Source organism: Gossypium hirsutum, chromosome D02 (genome assembly GCF_007990345.1).
Source record: "Gossypium hirsutum isolate 1008001.06 chromosome D02, Gossypium_hirsutum_v2.1, whole genome shotgun sequence".
NCBI classification, from domain to species: Eukaryota; Viridiplantae; Streptophyta; class Magnoliopsida; order Malvales; family Malvaceae; genus Gossypium; species Gossypium hirsutum.
The window spans coordinates 15,209,408-15,223,688 of NC_053438.1; the positions used below are offsets into that span (position 1 = coordinate 15,209,408).

General features: G+C 33.3%; 1 non-coding gene across 1 annotated transcript; it reads right to left on the reverse strand.

The window, feature by feature from the left end:
* Positions 1-12,719: 12,719 nt before the first annotated feature.
* LOC121215106 (small nucleolar RNA R71) lies at positions 12,720-12,826 on the reverse strand. Its single transcript, XR_005910838.1, has one exon. It is a non-coding gene; the product is annotated as a small nucleolar RNA R71 (small nucleolar RNA).
* Between the last annotated feature and the right edge of the window lie 1,455 nt (positions 12,827-14,281).

Below are 14,281 nucleotides of genomic sequence, written 5' to 3' on the forward strand. Positions count from 1 at the left end.
ATATCTGAAATCAAACACATTTCACCTACCGATTATCCATGCACTATCTTTGTATATTTGAATCTCTAGCAAAACATTGTCACTAATGTTTAACATATACATAACATGTACACATTTTCACTTTCACAATAGTTATCATAACTACATATCACATGTTATAGCATCTCATCTTAATTCACATATTCACATAGTTCGCAAGATAACATATGTATGAGAAAGCTTACACTCAAAATTTAGAGTAGGAGTTTGGGCTACTACTAAATTCCCAAAAAATGCATTGAATCATGTCCACAAGAATTTATTCCAAACACTTACCAATTACGCTTTCATCAAAAACCCAAAAGCTCAAACTAGCATTTCCTTGCCTTTATCTCTACTCGTAGAACGTCCTATCGAATCCAAAACTTCAACACAACAATTCACACAACAATGCATTCAATAATCAACAAAGAACTCACCACAAGAAACAAAAAAATAAGCCTAAGCTATGTTTCCATGTAACAGAAACTTATAACATAACAAACTTTAAATTCGAATATCTCAATCTATACTTAATATTTTCACCTAAAATCAATTCCAATCATCTTATAATTCACATATGACTAATTCTCTACCTTTAAACTTCAATAAAATTCTCAATTCATAGTATTGACTTTTTCGACATGTTTATGACAATTTTCTGAAAAATCATTAAAACTCAAGAAATTTTTAACGAAACTTCAAAGTAAGTTTAGAAACCTCTTAATCATGTCAAAACTAATTGAAAAACACTTTGAAAACATGTTTTTACTCAAAATATCGAAATCCACCATTAATGACCCAAGTTTTGGCTTTTATTTATAACATGTGATTTAATGACTAAAAACTTAATTTTAAAAACTAAATAACATTTAAAACTAATGTGAAGATGATTCGTTAGCTTGACGAAAAACTGAGTGTTTGATCAAAAACCCAAAAAACCCACAAGCTTGACAATGGAGAAATCTATGGTGTTTTTTGTTGTTTTCTTGAAGTATTATGGAGGTATATGGCTTGGTTGATGGTAGAAATTGAAAGGAATCAAGTTTGTAGAAGAAAATTGAATGAGAGAGACTTGGGAGTGCAAGGGATGACAACAAAGCAAAGGGGAGAAAGCTAACGTGAATATATAAGCTGTAGGTGGGGGTTATTAGGTTGATTTTTAAGATTTGGTAAAACTGCAACATAAATGCTCATAATTTTGACTCTGTTACAAATCTATCCTTTTTCTAAAATTAAAGGTATTTAAAACTCATTTTTAGAAATTGATTTAATTTTCCAAATTTCATATTTGAAAACATTACCGGTAAACCATGTTGTAAAATTTCGAACACTCTAAAGTTGAAATTCCTAAAATACCCCTAAAACTCCTAGGCCCTATTTTAGGGTGTTACAATTACTTTGTTTTCTCCATCGTGTTATTGACTAAAAAGGTGAGTTTGAGTAAGAGTGTGTAATGAAAAAAAAGGGGGGCATTCCACTATAGTAACAAGCTGAGTAGCTAAGGAGGTAGTTGTTTGCTCCATCCATCTTCTGAGTTAAAAGCCTTAGCTTTAATAGTGATTTTTGTTTAAATTGTCACATGATTGAGTACTCGGTAATTCAATGTTTGCTCCATTGTGATTATCGAGTCAAAGAATTTTGAGACATGCTAAATCCCCTACATTAGTTTAAAAAAATAAGAAAAAAAGAATAATATATATACATTTTGAGTAGGCTTAGAGCAACTTAAGTTTAGGTAACAAATGAACTGAGTGAATTAGGAGATGCTTGTTATGACCAGAAAGCACACATGAGAACTTAGGAAATTTTTTTTAGGATGAAATTTTTTGCACTACCTTTTAGGATGACAACATGAGTTTAACAAACCTCTAACACTTTAACAAGGTTTTGGAGAAAGAATATTGCTGAGAACTTATGTATATATTGTTCTTTGAGTAGATTGGAAATTCAAGGTGGTTATGTGTGATGGAAAAGTCTTGCATATATGCATTCATGCATATCTTGCTTGAGGACAAGCAATAACTCAAGTTTTAGGGTGTGATAACTCTTGAAAAGAATTATATTTTATGCCTTTGGAATTGGTTAATTTCCAGTACTTAGGTAAGTTTAGTTGCATTTTAGGATTTTCCATTATTGTTTTTAGGAAATTACATTAAAAGGCTTGGACTGTGCTTAAATTTTATTACATGTTACTTTTAATTGTTTGCGAGAAGGATTTTTTTGTTAAGTGGCAGGTTTAGAATGAGGAAAAGAAGTAAAGAAGTGAAGGTTTATCATGACAAAAGTTTGGACAATTTGGAAACACGAATGATGTGGCAGATTCTAGGAAGCAGCCCAATCAACACTTAACCGTTATCAGCCCTGTTTTATGTGTACCAAAAAAATCAGCCTAAAAAAGAGGAAAAAATATCATGGGATGATGGGTTTACCTTAAAGGAGGAGATATAAAGCCCAAAAATAAAAATTTAAGAGAGGGGTAGACGGTTGGAGAGTCATTTTTGGAAGGAGAAATCCCTTAGATTAAAATAGAGGGTAGCGATTGCGAGAAGGGCAGAGACGTAAAGGGGAAGATGAAGGTAGTTCCTCTTGGTCACCGAAAGATATTTCATAGCCAGAGTTGTGGGCTGGACAGGTGAAAGCTATCTTCCTGATTTCTAATTTTAATTCTTTATTTTCTATTCAGTAATCTGATTTAAGGAAATGATGTTGATTACTTTTTTGAATCTGGATTCTATTCACCAACCCATGAGCTAAATCTCATAGGGCTGGAATTACTAGATGAAACTTTTATTTCCATTATTGGCCACGACTTAGATTAGTTTTAATTTACTATTTCATCCAATGGTATTTATGAATAGCGTGCTTGTAATCTTTAGACATATGTGAATACGCAACATGATTATAAAATTAATCTAATTTTGAAAAGGTTAGGTTAGTTGGATCGAAATTGAATGATATGAGTGAGTACTCGAAAGAATACTTGTAGCAGACTCTAGACATAGAACAACATTCTGTACAGAAAGGAGAAGAACAATAGTAGGAACCTAACTCAAAGCCTATAGGCATACAGTGACCTAGGTGAGGTAACTTAATGCCTAGCTCTCGAAAAAGCAAACCATAGTAGAACTATTCCAAGTAGTATAATAAAACTGAACTTGCCAAGACATTATTTGTTAATGAGGGTAGATTTTTGGTAATCCCAGCCATACGATTCAACATTGTAGATTCTTTAACTTTTTCCATAGCATCTCTATTTTTGCATCCCTAATTGTTTACTTGTTTATTTTTCACATTTTATACAACATTATTCTCCTTATTGCCACTACATTATTATTACTATTTTTTCCTTAGCATTAATCTCACTTTACTATAATAACCTAACCATTTTATTACTTGATCCGACGTGTTCACTTGCACAATTCGCTTAGCATATTCATGCATGACACTACACATTGAGAACAATGTGTTATCTAAAGTGTGGGGGTAACATGAAAAATTTGTCTAAATTTCTTATGTTTTACTTTTGATTTTTCTTTTCAATTGTGTGCTTCATCTTGTAGAAGTACAAGTGATTGGTTAGGAGCATGAACATAGGTGGCTTGTGTTTATGAAAAAGTTCGACATGATAATAGGTGATTTTAAATTTTTTACTATTAGACTATTAAGTTTTATATATTACACTGTAAATAGATATTAATAAGTTAGTTGTACCAATTTGTATAGAAAATACAAGGAAAAGAGCATGCTAGTATGAATGATATATGGCTAAATTTGAGTTTGTTTGGTTAATTAAATTTGTGCATATTGAGATACTTAGGGATGACTTAAGGAATTGTTTGGAACACATCCAGAGCCAAAAATCTTACCTATATTTACCCACTTTTAGTACCAATATTTGAGCCTATAAACGCTTCTTGATGAACCTTATGACAAAATCTGAGTATGAAACGTTAATTTGTATTTGCCCTATTTCTTTGGTCCTGAACTACATAGCTATAGACGTCTGAACATATGTATTGAGGGTTAAGTAGATACATCACGGAAGATTTTGTAAAAAAAGATTGAAATAGGAAAGATTAGTGTGATATAGGAACTATAGGTTAGCCTAAAAAGTGCAGAATAAAAAAATCAAAAAGAAAATCAATACAAGTAGAAACAATTCTTGAAAAGAAAAAAAAAATTATTAGTGAGATGAATTGAAAAAAAAAGTGACAAAGTAACAAAAATAAGAAAAACTCATTCATTAGTGCACAAAAAAGTGTAGGCTAGCTGTAGTTACTATGTCATGCTTTGATTTCTTATGTGGAGAAACAAGGAAGCTGAGAGGAGAAATAAGGCGATGAGCGAGTAAATGTCGCTAATGGGGAAGAATGGGATAAAAACGATGTGCCAAAATATTTTTGTCATTGTCACCATTTTTTATGCTTACTATTTTTGAATTTCATACTTGTCCTAAGCCTTAGAATATTACAAGCCAAAAAGTCCTTTGTGACCTAAGTATCCTTATGCATAAATGGACATAGTACTAAACAATCACATAAATTGCTATTTGTATTCTTCTAGGATAATCAAATTATTTGTATGATTTTTTGATGGAATCCTACATTCGAGACCCTTAATGTTTATATACTTTATAATGTACTGAACCCAGAAGTTTGATGTCAAAAGTGGTAAATCAACTAATCATCAAGTCAAGATTATTTGTAAAAATGAAATGCTTAGTCATGTGCTCCGAATTCAATGCTTGTATTATATTTGCTCAAGGGTCGTCTTTTCTATTTCTTATCTTTTGTTTGTGTTGCTTTAAGACAAGCAATGACTTAAGTGTGGGAGAGTTTGATCTGCCTTAATTCAGTGTACAAGATTAGACTAGTTTTCACATTTAAGGAGCTTGAAATAAAGTATTATCACTAGGGTTTAATTATGTTTTAGCAAGTCTTGTTAGAGCCCAATAAAATGTGCAAATCGAGTCTTTTATTGACCTTAGGGCCAAATGTAACAACCTGATTTTAGCTAAATCAGAATAGTGGTTTTGGAACGACAAATTCGAAGTTGTAAAATTATTTTAATATTATTTTCGGTGTTTACAGTATGTGAATTAATATGTGTGAAAGTTTCATATGAAAATTTTATCGTTTGTGTGCTCAATATGTGTGAAAGTTTCGTATGAAAATTTTATGGTTTTTTTATGGTGACTTGCGCTGCGCATATTTCAATAAAGCTAAATGTACATAGAATTATGTTATAAGGTTAGTTAAGGTTTTATAAGTTAATGATTATATAACCATGTGATACGGATTTGTATGGTTCTTTATGTGCTTAGTTTATAAAATGAAACATACATAGTTTTAATTTAAGTGTTCGAATATCATGGATTTAATGGCCATATCGTTTTAAAAAAAATTGTTTGCTTGATTCATTGTTTGGATTGGTTCATGTTTTAGGTATACAATATTTGTGATTCATGATTAGTATTGAATTATTGATTCGGTAAATATATTTAGATATGGCTTTGACATTAGGAAATTTACGCATGGTATAATGGTAATTAAAGCATGTTTGGTCATGTTTTTATATCACCAATGCCGCATAAATGAATGAAAAATTTAGTAGTGAAATATGGTTCTTTTGATGTTTAATTTGTACATGTGCAAAAGCTTTATAATAATAGGTTTCATATTCAACTAATGGAATAGTTGTTTTGTTATATGTTCTGTATATGATATGTTTTGATATATGCTAGAATATGTTTTAATTACGCAATGTTATGATTGTTATGATTTCAAGACTCGATATTTGATTAAGTTACGAGCATTGATGTGATTAAATTTTGAGTTGTGAAATGTAATGATTATCTGTATGAACTGTCATATGATCGGTAATTCCTCGTAACCCTAATCCAGTGACGGATACGGGTTAGGGGTGTTACACCAAATGAGGCCTAAGGGTGAGCTAACGCATTTTGTGAGTGTGCAGGAGACCGTTAGAAGGCATGGTACATCAATACTGATCACTATGTCACAACACAGAGTATATGATGTCGCAACATAGGGAGCATAATGAAGAAATTCTAAGACTTCTTTTGATGTCACGACACAGCTTGAGGATGTCACGACATACCTCTGAAGACACCCCAAAGAAGAGCATATTGACTACTGTGTCGCAACACAGGTCTTGGTGTGTCGCAACATTGACTCTGGAAGTGAAATAATTACGAAGCATGGGCGTTTTGGTCAACAAAATCCAACTTAAAGCCCAGGAACGTCAGCTGACCTAGGGTTAAGGACGACCACCACTTAAAATCTATAAATATTCTCCTTTGGCACCTGGTTTAAACATCAATTCCTTAGCTTAGAATTTCTCTTTTAAGTTTAGTTTAGTTTTTCTCTTTTTTCTTAGGTTTTAGTTTATTTCCGTTTTTTCTTTATTTGATTTTGGGAGATCTAATTTGTGAATACAATTAGACGCTGTGGATTCATTCTTGCTCTTAATACAAATCAGGCTTTTTCCTAAATCTTATATTTTTGATTCACTCGTTATGTTTATCTTTTATATCAATTTTATTTTATTTACGAAAACCATGAGGAACTAATCCCTCTATAGGGGATTAGCGAGTGGAGGTATGCTGAATTAACTATTTTGTAGGGTTACTCAATGGATCAACTTTCCGGGAAAGAAGAACATGAAATAAACCCTAGGATTGACAACCCTAGGAAGTTATCAAGGTGAGAATTAACTCAAAATTGGTATGGCCCATCTGTGAACGTCTTAACCCTGAGTCAGTTTGGTTTGTTCCTTGCTGACTTGTTATTTTAGTAGAAGATCAAAAAAACCTGTTGGGATAGAGACTAGTTGGTTGACGAGGAACCCGAAGAAACAAGTAATGAAGATTACTGAAGCGAGCTAATCTCCCATAACTAGATTTGATTAATTCTACTTTTTAATCTCTTGATATTTATTTCTTTATTTTATATATTTTATTATTATAAAAATCTTAAAAACTCCTTTTATTTTTACTTTTATATTATAACTTATTTTGAGTACTAATTAGAGATTTTGATGTTTAGGTTAAAATTGATTTAGCACTAGCCTCCCTTGGGTATGATCCTCGGAGTACTCACCTATGCCGTTGTAACTATATCACAATTGAACCCGTATACTTGTGAATACTACCTCATTTATATATTTTTTACTGTAGTATTCACACTTTGGACATTAGTACATCCGGAAGTGGTCACATTCCTACAACATTCCATCTCCATCTTCAAGCAACTGATTAATTTGTTTATGAGCATATTCCTAGCCAAATAAACCTTACAATAGTTTTCATACCCTCGTTTGGTGAACTAGTATGTTTTGGAAGATTGCTTTGGTGAAACCACCTAAATCATGAGCCTTAGACTAGTTAGCGTTGGCAAATTTCTTGATAAAGTATTTTGCTGAGCTTCACCAAGTTTTCAGATTCTAATTTTGCAATTGGTGAGTTCCTTATTTGGCTAATCCTTCCACTAATAAGTCCACCACCCGTGTTTTTTGTTGTTGTAGATGTAATTGTGTATTAGAAATAATGGTTAGTGGGATATGTTTAAGTCATCTATAATCCTAATAGAGGTAACGTGTTAATAACTAGGACACTTGGTGAGTCTCGTAGGATGTGATTAATTAGTGAAATAGTCTGTGTATGATTACTAATTAGAGATTTACTTGAGTGTGATTTGGACTAGAGTTAGTTATAATAGAACAACTCGATAGTGAAGAGAAGTTTTTAGTTCATCTTCTTTGCTCACATTCGTTATCATCGAAGATAAACCAAAAGTGTTCTTTGTAACATCCCAAAAATCGGGGGTTAGTAGAATCAGGTTTGGGAATCGAGAGAGTGATCATGCCTTAATATTGTAAATTATTTATGCATTTTTAGGAAATAAATGAGGTATTGGTTTGTTGGTTAAGTGTTAGTGTAGCATTTCTTAAAACTCAAGTTCAAATCCCTTCTCTCGTAACATTCTTATTATTTTGCAAATTTTGCCTTAGACCCTAGTACGTGACATTCCTTGTTTTTTTTAAATAAATATTTCAAATTATATCAAGAATGAGTTATCGGTTTGATGGTTAAACATTAGTGAATTTATCATTGAGGTCCAAACTTCAATTCCCTTCCTATGCAAATAGTTTAATTTTTTTTACAAAAACCCCTTGTTTTAATGTGTGGGCCATCGAAGCCTGGTTAACCTAGGTATAAATATTAATTTTTTCACTAATAATCAGCCTTTAATCCTCTTCCTCATTTCCCCAGTCGTTCCTCTTCTCCTCTCCTTCTCTTTGATTTTAATATTTTTTCCTTTCCTCCATTGTTGTCATCGCCTACACCTACTTTTACCATCTTTTTCTTTTTTTTTTCTTTTTGCCACAAGATTTGTTAACATATTATCCAAAATATTGCTGTCATTTTTCCTCATTAAAATCAGCCCCAAATCTGAAATCTTGAACTCCAAGATCGATCCCAAACATTGCCAAGAAAGTGCCATTGTCGTTTCTCTCGACTAGCTTGAGTAATGTCTCTTCTCTCTTCAATTTCTTAATTAATACTTTCCATTAAAAACATAAATTTAAAAATCTGGAATTTGGTGGATTTTAAATGATTTTAAAGGTATTTTTCCAGATTTTAATTAAATATCAAAATGTTTTAAAATTCATCCCCAATTTTGGCCACCGCGATTGGTGATGCGTGCACCTATGGGCAAGAAAAGGGGTTGTTTCTTGCCTATATTTTGCCAGAATTATTTTTAGTTCTTGAACCCTCCTAATCAGCTTTTAAACCATTTCAATTAGGGAAAATGTTCTTGATCGATTGGGCATTCGGATTCCATAAATCGCGAAGCGTAAGTGCAATTAAGAGTAACTAGTTTGTTATTTCGACATAGTTGTTAGGTAAATGTTATGAATTGATTAAATGAAGGAATATAATCATTAATTAGCCACTGATTTTCCAATATATTATTGAATTAGGTGCTGACCCAAATGCCTCGAATCATCCGTAAAGGTGAAGAACGATTGCACGTACGGTTAGCATAGATATAGTGTTAGAAATCTAACTAGTTTTGATTCATAAAATACTTATAATTTCAAGGATTGGCTTGAACTCATAAGCAGGATTTTCGGGGCTGTTTTAATGGTAAATTTACTGAATTTATACTGAATTTTGGTTTAGGTTCGTTTAAGGAATTATTAAGGAAAATTGGAAGATTCGCTAGTGTGCTGTGAGGAAACAAAAAATAAGGTGTGGGTCCTAAACTCATAAAATTATTTGAAAATGTTAAATATCATGTAATATATGATAAATTAGCTTGCTGATTGGATTGGCTTAATAGCAAAATTATTGATTTTGTGAGTGGCCGAACCAGGTATGTTTCGAGCCTTAAAAGATTGACATGTTGGCAAAATTGCTAGTTTGACAGTATGGATGTTTGATTGAGTTTGTAATTGCATATTTGAGTTATGAGATATGAGAATGTTTGACTGAATGATATAATGCATTGAGCTATTAAGCTTATGTATGGTTTAAACGCATGAGATACTTGTTATATTGTGTACTGAAAAGGGTGCTATTTATGCACAATGAAAATCCGTAATGTATGTGAAATTGAACGATATTGATTGATACCAACACAATGGTAATTTGAAAGATTGTAACACTACTTCCATTTTCTGAAAGTATGTGATTACTGAGGACATGCTGAGCATGTCAAATGAATGTGAAAAGTATTGAGATATGATTATGTATGAGATTGTGTGACATATTGCATATGAATTGGGTTCGGATTTTGTGGCTGACGGAGGAGTTCCGTGGAGTACCAGCAACATATTAAGTTTGCATTATTCGTAGTCAGTGCACAGCACCTTGATTACTAAGGGGATTGGCGATTTTATTGCATATTTTATGTTATTTGAGATTGTATCGCACTAATTGATATCCAAAAATTTTTCTGCATTATTGATTATTCGGTGGTTTTCCACATCGAGCTATGCTTAAATGTTTTGGAGTTTGACAAATAGGTTCTGGGGAACTCGTGGTGTGTAGCGAACGGTATGGGTAGGAACGTTTTTGCATTACATCATGTGCACGACTGGAAACACGGAAATTTACACATTTTTACAAACCCTTTTTAACTTAAAATCATACAATTTCGATAAAATTATTGCCGAAAAAATAATTAATTTTTACGAAATAATTAAAGTGCACTTAAAATATGCAAAAGTTGAATTTTAGTTAATTTTATAATTAATTTTGATGAATTTTTGTTATTTTCGACAGATTTGCACAAAGGGCGAAAAATGACTCGGTAGAGACTACTAGAAGCTCAAAATCGAGAAGCAATTTGAAGTATCGAGGCGAACTAAATTTCAGCCTAAGACGGTCCAAAATTATATGTATTAATTCATAATAAAATTAATTTTAATTTATATCCAATTTAATTTGGGTTAATAAATTATTATTAATTAGTTATGAAAAAGTGGTCCAGTTGAACTGAACTGAGTGAACCGAACCGACCAAGAAATGGACAGCCCAAAAATCATCCCAAGTGACCCAGATCAGCTTATTAGCTGATTATTTAATCTTGCAAAGAGGCCCTTGAACACTTGTTCAAGTTGCATTCAAACCCCTCAACAATTGGTGGCTTTATAGATTTGCCCCAAGCCTAAATTAGCAAAGTTGAAACTATCAACCTTGCCACATGTGTGGTCCGCTAAAGGAGGGATCTTTGGCTGATAATTTTAGCTATTTTTAGCAGCCCTCTTCAACTATAAAAACCCCATTAGGCTGGTCATTTTAGAAACACACCTCAAGCATTCATATCTTTCCTCTCTTCTCTCCACTTTCTCTCTTATTTTCCGTTGCAAAATTTCCCTACTCTCTTGCTGATTTCTCCTCTTGGGAAAAGGGCATTCATCAGCTATTTGGAGCAGAAATTAATTGTTCATAGCAGCCTTGGTCGACGAGGACAACGGAGAAGGAAGAACGGAGCAACTAGTCAAGCCACAAAAAACACCAGATTTGATTCTTATTCCCTATCTCTTTAATTTTTGTTGTTGTTATGCTGAACATATATATGAATATTTATGTTTTTGGAATAGTTAATTTATTAAATTTAGGTTGAATTTAATTCGTGTTAGGTTGATTGCATTTCATTTGTTAAAATTATTGGAATTGTGTTTATGTTGTTATAGGCCTCGGTAAGATGCTTGATTAAGTAAAATCATGACAAAGTTATTCTTGCATTACAATTGTTAGGTAACTAATGAATTAATTATTTAAATAGATTGAAATTGTAATTAATGGACACAGTACTTAATCAGTGCATGTTTAATCATCTAAGGTAGCTGAGGGTTAGATTAGCAACAGTATCTGACGATACATTTGCCTTGCATAACTTGCAAGATTATTGTGATTAAACTGTTTCAAGTTAAGGATACTTTGTTACCTCACATAGTCTTTTATGTGCTTATTAGATCGCGTTAATTTTTTAAATTGACATAGGGATATGTACAAGAGATTATTTTGGTTTAATAAGCATGTATGTGCAATAACATATTTGTTAAGATTTGTTTAATCAGTTGAATTGACATAGAGATATAGTCAAGAGATAAATGGATTTTGGTAGGTGAGTATGTTCATAAGTTAGCAAATTACTGAGTTACCGTGAACTTATTCATAACAATATAAACATGAGTTTAATAATTCTATGTTAAGAAATGTAATTAATCTAATACAATTATGTCATCTTGATTAAAATCGTATTTTGAAATCGTGCATTTGAGATTTATTTATTTAGTTCACTTAGTTTAAAGTCTTAGTTTTTAATCACCCTCTTCAAACAAAATATTTTTCTTCACCAAAGTGTTTTAAATAGCATTTATAAATAATTCTTTTCACAATCCCTATGGGTAGGGTAACTCGACATTTACTTGTCACTTTATTACTTGTTGCGATTGTGTACACTTGCACATTTCCGTCGTTCCAAGTTTTTGGCGCCGTTGCTGGGGACTATGTTTTAAAAAAAAGTCATTATTTGTGAAGTTAGTTTTGCATTTTGGTTTATTTTTCTGTTCAAATTTTAACTTATTTAATTTTTCTATGGTTATTTCAGGTGTTTCTGAGTATTGATCAAATCATCGATTTACTCCATGTAGACCCTGAGATTGAACGAACTTTTCAACAGCAAAGAAGACAAGCAAGTCAAAGAAGGACTGAAGAGATGAACTTCAGAAATCCGAATCAAGGAAACGGAGCAAACCTTGCTCAAAATCCTATCCTTATTGCTGTTGATAGGGATAGAGCTTTGAGACAGTATGTCGTGCCAGTATTTCATGGTCTTAATCTGGGTATTAGAAGACCTAAAATTGAGACACAATAGTTCGAGTTGAAGCCAGTCATGTTCCAGATGCTTCAGACAGTGGGCCAATTCAGTGGAATGCCTACCGAAGATCCTCACCTATAGTTAAGATTGTTTATGGAGGTGAGCGATTCTTTCCAGTTAGCCGGAGTACTTGAATATGCATTAGGATTGAAGTTTTTCCCATATTCACTAAGGGATAGAGCTCGAGCTTGGTTGAACTCATTACCACCAAACTCAATTTCAACATGGCAAGAGTTAGCAGAAAAATTCCATATGACGTATTTCTCGCCTAGCAAGAATGCTAAGTTGAGGAGCGAGATCACTGCTTTCCAACAAATGGATGATGAGTCATTATATAAGGCATGGGAAAGGTACGAAGAATTATTACAAAAGTGCCCTCATCAAGGAATTCCACATTGCATACAACTTGAGACATTTTATAATGGTCTCAATGCTCACATGAGGATGGTAGTGGACACTTCTGCTAATGGTGCTCTCCTTTCTAAGTCTTATAATAAGGCTTATGAAATCATTGAGAGGATTGCCAGCAATAATTATCAATGGCCAACGAATCGAACAGCGTCAGGAAGACGAGTCGCTGGAATACATAAAGTAAACGCTTTTACTTCACTCGCATCTCAAGTATCATCAATATCCTCAATGTTAAAAAATCTTACTACTAATGGGTGTAATAGTTTTGCAGCACAGGCACTGAATCAATTTGAAAATGTACCTTGTGTTTATTGTGGGGGGGTAGGACATTTGTTCGAAGAATGTCCATCGAACCCAGAATCTATGTATTACATGGGTAACCAGAACCAAAATCGAGGAATGCAAGGGTTGCAATCCAATTTCGATAACCCATCATGGCGAAACCACCCAAATTTTTCGTGGAGTAACCAAGGGGCAGGAACCAGTAACAATTATGTCCAACCTAGATCGACCCAGCCACCTAGTTTTTCCAAACAAGCTCAGAAACTAACCCAAGCTGAACCATCCAATAGCCTAAAGAATCTACTGAAGGCATACATGGCGAAAAATGATGCCTCTCTAAGGAATTTGGAGAATCAAGTGGTCCAGCTTGCAACTGAACTCAGAAACTGACCACAAGGTGCTTTACCTAGTGATATGGAGAGTCTGAGGAATCCAGGGAAAGAGCATTGTAAAGCGTTAACATCGAGGAGTGGAAAGACTTTAGAGCCTAATTCCATCAAAGTTGAGAAGGAGCCAGTTGACGCTCAAGACTCAGAGGAAGTTCAACCAAGTGTTGAAATTCCAGTTTCACTAGAAATTGAATCTGTAAAATCTAACAAGGTAACTTCTGAACCAGCTAATTCTGATCAACTTATAACTCTGTTAGATGCATAATTGCCACAGAAAACGAATCAACTAGTTCCAGTAAAGAAACCTCCACCACCCTACCCTCAAAGACTTCAGAAGTAGAAGCAGGAAATTTAATTAAAGAAGTTCCTAGACGTACTCAAGCAACATCATATCAATATCTCGTTGGTTGAAGCACTTGAACAAATGCTGAACTACGTCAAATTCATGAAGGATATCCTGTCTAAAATATGAAGGCTTGGAGAATTTGAGACGGTAGCCCTAAGGAAGGAATGCAGTGCATATCTTCAAGAAAAATTACCCCCAAAATTGAAGAATCCTGGATGTTTTACCATACCTTGCAATATTGGAGCAACATATTGTGGTAAGGCACTATGTGACTTGGGTGCGAGTATCAACTTGACGCCCATGTCAATATTTAGAAAGTTGGGGATAGGTGAAGTTAGACCTACTACGGTTACACTTCAATTAGCAGATCGATCCTTAGCACATCCAAAAGGAAAAATCGAGGACGTATTGGTACA